Source organism: Montipora foliosa, chromosome 3, assembly GCF_036669935.1.
Source record: "Montipora foliosa isolate CH-2021 chromosome 3, ASM3666993v2, whole genome shotgun sequence".
In the NCBI taxonomy this organism is placed as follows: domain Eukaryota; kingdom Metazoa; phylum Cnidaria; class Anthozoa; order Scleractinia; family Acroporidae; genus Montipora; species Montipora foliosa.
This window is the reverse complement of record NC_090871.1, coordinates 38,833,393-38,840,892: the sequence shown is the minus strand read 5'-3', so window position 1 is coordinate 38,840,892 and position 7,500 is coordinate 38,833,393. Positions and strand designations below refer to the sequence as shown.

Genomic DNA, 7,500 nt, shown 5'->3' with positions numbered 1-7,500 from the left:
CGTATGAAGCAAGTCTTGAGGCAGATTGGATGTCGTATACCGCCGTAGTGAGAGGAGAGTCTCACGTGAATAAAGACACGTAGGTGAACACAAAGGCTGCGAATGAAAGGTTAGCGAAAATCGTGGATTCTCGACTTGAGGAGGGCCAGGATTTCTCTCCACGTCCATAAAGACAACAAGATCGAAGTTGGGATCTTTTCCAGGGATTTTAAGACTCGTAAGTCCACGTTTAGTGAATTTCAGCTTCGGTTGAGGGAAGCGAGTGCAACCAAGATGGCGTGACAAGGCACTTCCAATTCGAGTCTTGTAAAACAGGGCCCACAAAAGTCTCTCTGGTGAAGATGAGTTTTGGGAAAGGCGACTGATGGTTTTGTCGTTACTTCCGGTGTAAATTTGTTGATGTAGCAGCCTTGAAATGACTAAAAGGAGCAAAATGACAGAGAGTATTTTCGGAGCAGCCATGACAGGCGCTAATTACATACAGAATTTGCCTGAACAGTTTAACGGCTTATACTACCTTATAGAATTCTAGAAGGTTAGTCTTGATTTTATATTTAGCGGTAAATACAGTATAGCTTAATATAGAATTTCCGTCCGTATCAAGGATGTCTTTAACATCTTTCACACCTGTGGTGAACCAAGATTTATAGAGAATTGGCTTGTTCTCTATTCTTATGAGGGAGTTGTGCCAGATCTGAGCTGATGTGAAATCTAGATTGTTGTCCTTATAATTTAGGGTCGTCCAATATTCCATAATTTCAGCTAAAAATGGATCTCGCAGAATAAGTAAACGAACGTCTTTAGGGCTTAAGTTCCCCCAGAAAACTAATTTCCCTCCAAATTGTGCTAGTTGATGATTGAAAAAAAACTTCCATTTCCCTGTATCTTGATCATCTAAATAGCTTTTTACCCATTTCATTTTTAAGGCCTGATTAAAACTAGCAATATCGATCATCTTTAGCCCCCCCTTACTGTAATTGTTGATCGTTTCTGTTCTTTTTATTTTGTCCCCTTTGTTGTCCCAAAGAAAATCGTATAACAGAGCTTTAATTTCCTTTATGATGCCTTTTGGTGTCGGAAGGGAGGACAAAACGTAAACAATCTGAGATACTGCTAGAGCTTTTAGAATGGCAATTTTACCCATAAGTGTGAGTCTTCTGGCCGACCAGCTCCCAAGGATCTTTTTAATCTTTTCGATTTTCTCAGTAAAATTATTTTCAGTATTGGCTGGCCAACCAAACGCCTAAGGCGTAGACCTTTCCCTCTGCCCAAAAGATAGGTTTACTCAAAGGAATAACAGCATTAGTATTCCTGTGTGAACCTATCCAGAGGGCTTCAGTTTTCTCATAGTTTACTTTCAAACCTGATACATTTGCAAATATGTCTAGTACGTATAAAAATCCCCAAAAAGAGCGTTCTAAGCCATCTAAAATCATTGTTGTGTCATCTGCATATTGAGACAGTTTACACTCTGAGTTACCCACTTTGATACCGCGAATTTCTATATCCCTTCTCATCGCATTACCCAAGATTTCAGCACCTAAAATAAGTAAATAGGGGGACAGTAGGCACCCCTGTCTTACTCCACGATGTAAAGAAAAGAAGTCGGATGCCCATCCATTGTTGAGGACACTGCTACTTATGTTCGTATAAAAAAGTTTAACCCAGCTTACCAAGGATGTTCCAAAGTTAGTGTCTTAGTATTTTCTCTATAAAAGACCTCTCTACACTATCGAAGGCTTTTTCAAAATCTACAAATAACAACAGGCCCTGTTCCATATTTGTGTGGTTAATAATGCTCTCAATAAGTCTAATATTTTCTCCTATAAATCTGTTTTTCAAAAAACCGGTTTGATCATTATCTATTATGTTCGGCAAAAATTTCTTTATGCAGTTTGTTATGGATTTAGCTGCAATCTTGTAGTCGCAATTGAGAAGAGTTATAGGTCTCCAGTTCTTTTAAAGGTTAGCTGGCTTGTTCTTTTTTGGTAAGAGAGTAATTAGACCTCTTCTTTGAGAAATTGATAAACAACGTTTTTCATATGCACCATTTAGTGCATTAAGTAAGTAGCCTTCAATGTCTTCCCAGAAAACCTTATAAAACTCGGCTGGAAGGCCATCAGTCCCAGGCGTTTTGTCCGATGCCATAGTTTTTAGACTGTTTAGGCATTCCTCTTTTGTTAAGGGTCCTTCGCACTCTTCCTGCGCGTGTTGATTGAGTTTTGCAGTAGATTCTTCGGAGAAGAAAAAAGCGTCATGAGCAGAGATATCAGGCGCACGTGATGCATATAAGTTTTGATAGAAAGATTTTGCTTCTGTTAAGATTTCCTCATCTGTTTTGATGACGCTACTATTCTCAAGGTGAAGTTGCCTTATGGTTTTGGTATTAAAATGCCTTTTTTCCAAGTTTAAAAAATATTTCGTGTTTTTTTCTCCTTCGTTGTGCCAGCGGGCTTTGGATCTTATCATGGCTGCTCGAGTTTGACGCTGGACAACGTTTTCTAACTGTAATTTTTTAATTTCTAATTCATTATATAAAGTGGTTTTGTTGGTTTCAGATACGTCATTTTGTTCCAGTTTCCTCTGTAGAGACAGACTCCAGCTTTGTTTCTGTTAACTTCATTTTACCTCTCTTAAGTTTTGCGTATTGTATTGACTTTGAACGAATTTGCATCTTCATTGTATCCCAGAGGAGCACGGCATCAACCTCAGTGTTATTTTGGTATTCATTTGCAACTTCAGTGATTGTTGTTTTTATCAAATTAATATATTCACTGTGTGATAGAAAAGACGTATTTAAGTTCCAGAAGCCCGGGCCTCTGGGATTGGTATTGTTTCTAAGGTGGAGCGTTATCAAGGAGTGGTCTGTTTTGTACCTTGGTAAAATATCAGCTTTTGTAATTGCCGAACTTAGACTATTGCTCGTCAAGAAAAAGTCTAAGCGACAGTGTATTTTGGGCTTGCTTCTTCTCCAAGTGAATCTTCTGATATCCGGATTGGAGACCCGCCAAATGTCGATAAGGTCTAGCGAATTTATTATGTTCTGAACTTCCTTCAGAGAGTTTTTGTGAGTAGTCAGTCTTCCTCCCCTCTTATCATTTTGGACGTCCAATACTAGATTAAAATCGCCACCCAGGATAATGTCCTTGCACTCGAAAGAGAGGAGGTGGCTAAGAACATTTTTAAAAAAATTCGCATTGTCATCATTTGGCGCATAAATTTTTCCCAAGGTTATAGTCTTATTTTCCAGTTTCAAATCTACTAAAATAAATCTTCCATCTGGATCAGAAAATTGTTTCTTGATTTTCAATTGGAAGTTGTTGTTAAACAGGATGCATACCCCTGCACTTGAGCTAGAAACACTACTAAAAATAGCTGAGAAGCCCCATTCTGATGACCACAGTCGTTCTTTTTCTTCGGTGCAGTGAACTTCTTGAAGAAAGAATATCCCAATTTTTTTCATTCTGAGCCAACGAAAGGTTTCACGCCTCTTAAGGTTGTTGGTTGTTACTAGAAAGGGGTTTGCACATTATCGGGATTTTGGGGGTAAGAAAATTCTGGCTAGTGGGATTTAAAAATGGAAAGATTTACCGAATAGCAAATGCACCAGAACACTTTTACTGTATGTGGAAAGTAAAGTGTTCTTCATTTTGTACACCAAATGTTTCACTTCACTTCACTTCACTTTTTTAGGATGATCTATTGTAGTTAAAAGGCTTCATATAACGTTTGTGGATAAACAAAAAGTAACTTTGTTGGGGTTGCTTAAATTACATAAAATAGACTATAAAGGGGTAGGGATAGAGGCCAGTAGAACATACCCAGCGAGAATTGATCCAAGTACCTCACTCAGGTACTTTGACACAGTCTGTATGATACCAGTCATGACATTCGCAACACTGAACATATTCTTCCTTATCGTATGGAAGTCTGCAAATGCAGAAAATTGGCACCTTTGTCTTCTGCATGGCCAAATGAAACGGAAGTCCCTTGGCAGTATTCGGGAAAGGGGTAATTTTGCCCTTTTCAAGACAGCCAACAAAGTGTCTGCACATCATTTCTTGGTTGTAACTCTGTTTTGTGGGATCCAGGCCATGGCACAAGTCTGTGGCAAATGCCAGTGCAAAAAGACCACAATCCGAGCTACCAAGTTGCTTTTGCACCTTTTCGTAAAGAAAGGTAACTTCGGGACCTGCATGTAGGATCATTCGACAGGCGTGTTCAATTACGACATTATTGGGTCTCCTGTACAGGCTATCATACACCTTGACAACACCAGGAGTGCATGAGATGGTACTTAAAGACACCCAATGGGCACCAACATTGATTATTTGAACAAATTCCGACATGGCAGGGACAACAAGTGGAACAATTTTAGCTTTCTTTTTTTCCTCGTCAACAGTGCTCCGTGATGACATGGATGGCATGCTATGGATTGGTTTATCTTCAAAGGAGACTACACAAGCAGCCTTCTCGAAGTAGCCGTTACCGTGGTATCAACACCTTCAGCACTATGGCCACGGTGATTTGCAACACAAATGGAAAGATTACCAGTGTCATCTAGATCCATTGGGACAACTTCGGTTTCTACACCAGAATCAGCTGGGCTCTTTCTGGGACGCTTACCAACATGTCCTCCCGATGTGACGTCTACATGGATCTTAAACATTCTTTTCATTGTCGTGGCCCTCAAGCCATGCCTTCCTGAGAAAGGGTTCCCTCTTGTGGCTTTCGGGATTTCCTTGAAGGTGGTATTCGTTTTTCTTGACTTTGAGGAAGCTGAAATAGACTTTGAAATGCGTTTAAATTTTTCCGGTTTCTCTAAAATCAGACCACCGTCCTTCAAAGAAGCTTGGTTAAAAATTTTGGTGCACTGATGGAGAAGTGTGTGCACTTGCTTCAGGCTTTCAATATCGTCAACAATGTGGGTTAACATATTTAAGTGCTTAATTGCTTCTTTGCACTTTGTATTCACGTCCTGCTAATCTTCTGTCTCCCCGGAAGTTCTGAAAAAATTTCAGTGCTGCCGTCTTCAGCACTTTCATCATCTTGTAGCGTACAGTGGTCAATCTCAATCGTTTCATTTTTAACAAGTGACTCTTTGCAAAATACAACATCGTTATACAGAGTGAGGAACAGCGATTATCTGTAGTGTGTGGGAAGCTTCTCAAATCCCCAGTCCTTAAAAAGGCGAAATACTGCCAGAAAATGCTTCCAGGGAAGATGGTTCTTTTCCCAATCAGATTCGCATTCGCAATGTGGCATTGTTGCAGTGTCACCAAAGGTTAAGCTGTACCAGAAACTTTGGGTGTTTGGATCCTGGGATTTCACGTCAAATAGGCCGCGTTCTTCATCTGTCACTTGAATGCACCATTTCTCTATGTCAGCAGAAGAGCACAGTCTTTCCAAACAATGATCCACCAATGAAGATGGACGATCATGTAGATACTGTGGCATCTCATCATTGTACTGGCAGTAGTGGCTGGATAGCCGGACATTGTTTTCAATATACCTGGTTAGAGATGAAGATTGACAACTTCTAAATTCTTCAAAGTTGTGTGTAACGACTAATGTTTAACGGTTTCTTTGTTGGACTGGGACGAGAGGTCTTACTTCGTCGAGGAGTTACAGCAAAACTCCAGGAACTGTATTCTCTTGCCTCAGGTATCACTCATGCAGATTAAACGCCAATAGTTATAAGATGAAAATTGGCTAAACGTATTACCTGATGAAGCTTTCTGGAAGAAACACTTCTACTAGAATGCTGAGCATGGCACTTAATGATGCACTGCGTCTTCCGGCCAAGTAATTGTACTTGAAAGTGAAATTTTGGCGCTCAACTCCGTTGTTAGTGTTGACTGTTACGAGCATTCTGTTCTTTCTGTAAGCCCAAACCCAGCGCTGTTTAAATAAAAAAAATGTCATAAATTTGACGAAAAGACAGTATTGGCATCATTAAAGTTCTCAGTTTCGGGACATCTAAGATGAGTTAAAATTGAGTTAAAATTGTTCCTTGACCCTAGTCCTTTTTCTCGCATTCACCACACAAATTTAAAAAACGGCATCCTAGAAGAAGGTAAATAAAGGCTAAGTTCGAGTGAAGGCAATACTTACCTTGTGTTGCCTCAGCCAGGTCTTCTCAAACCACTTCCGATACAGAGACTGCCCCCACAATTCCTCGTCATTTTTCAGAAGGGATATGTTCTCTTCAAATTAATTCTCTGTGCGAGAGCGGGCAATTCTTCTCATGAATGCAAGGGCCTTTCCTTTTAAGTGTGTCATGCCATTGCTTAGTCTTGAGAGCCAACGCTCCCATGCTTGCTCTCTGTGGAAGTCGCATATGTAGACCATGCATTCTAAAATAAAGTAAATAATTAATTAATAAGTACTTATATGATATGAGTAATTCACCCAGCCTTGGCCACAATTCGTCCCGTCTCTCGCTTGAGGATACAGGAAGCAGGGAGCCTGGGAACGAGATGGCATCTTCCATGCATGTTACACGTTCCGTGCATTTGGATGGTTTTCACCTGATGTCACAGCAGTCATGTTGGTGCCCAGCACAATAGAGAAAAAAGTCTTTTGGGAATTTGACTCTATTATAATGCAAAACATGAGCCATAATTTGCTATTGTTTTGTGCACCAACATGGCCGTCTCATCGCATGATTGAAAACCATTGCAAAGCACAAGTCAAGTCATCAGTCGATAGTGGATAAGAAAAAGTTATGTAAAATACGTGCACCAGATACTATACAAAGAGATGTACCTGGAAAAAGACTCTCCACTGTATTAATCTCTTCTTCGGCATAGTCGACCATAAAATGCTTTGGAGACCAACAAAGAGTCCACTTCATGATAACTGACAGGGCTTCTTTAATTGCATCAGTTGTTTCCGACTGTGTAACGAAAGACGCGACCACCTTGTACTCCAAGTTTTTACAACTAGAAAGTAAAGTGGTAGAGAGTACTTGGTTGTTCTGTAAGTGGCATCCAGAAGACACAATTTGTTTCCGTACCTTTGAAGAAGACGTCGTTGCCAGTTCGTCTGATGGACGAATAGGAGGCCATTATTGGAAGTGCCATAGTCTACTTTTATTTAGTCGTCTTCATCTCCCAATGAATTTTCGTCGGGCCTGTTGGTATCTAGAGTACCTCTCTTGTGGGGTCAACATAAGGTCGAAACTCGAATAAATCCCCTGCGTTCTCATTTTGCCAAACCATAATTTTTTCCTTCAGGTTTGCCTGGTCCACCTTTTCCAAACGTTGTTTAATTACTGCAATTTGCATGTGGTTCTTTATGGTCGTATTGCTAGGGCAAAAACGTTTGCTTGTTTTAGGGGGTACCGATCCAGGAAAAAGGTCATTCTTTACATACACGCGGATATGTCGTTTCATTTCGTTTACATCGCGGACTCCATCCCCAACTAGCTCTTATATGTTTCCCGCTATTCGTGATTCTATTCGCTGAGATATATTTATGTGAACAAACAGGAACATT

At 40.2% G+C, this 7,500-nt stretch overlaps 1 protein-coding gene across 1 annotated transcript in view; it reads left to right on the top strand.

Annotated features, from left to right (window-relative positions):
* Positions 1–7,500, top strand: part of LOC137997408 (uncharacterized) — a 43,105-nt gene that overhangs the window by 34,751 nt on the left and 854 nt on the right. The gene's annotated exons all lie outside the window — the stretch shown is intronic.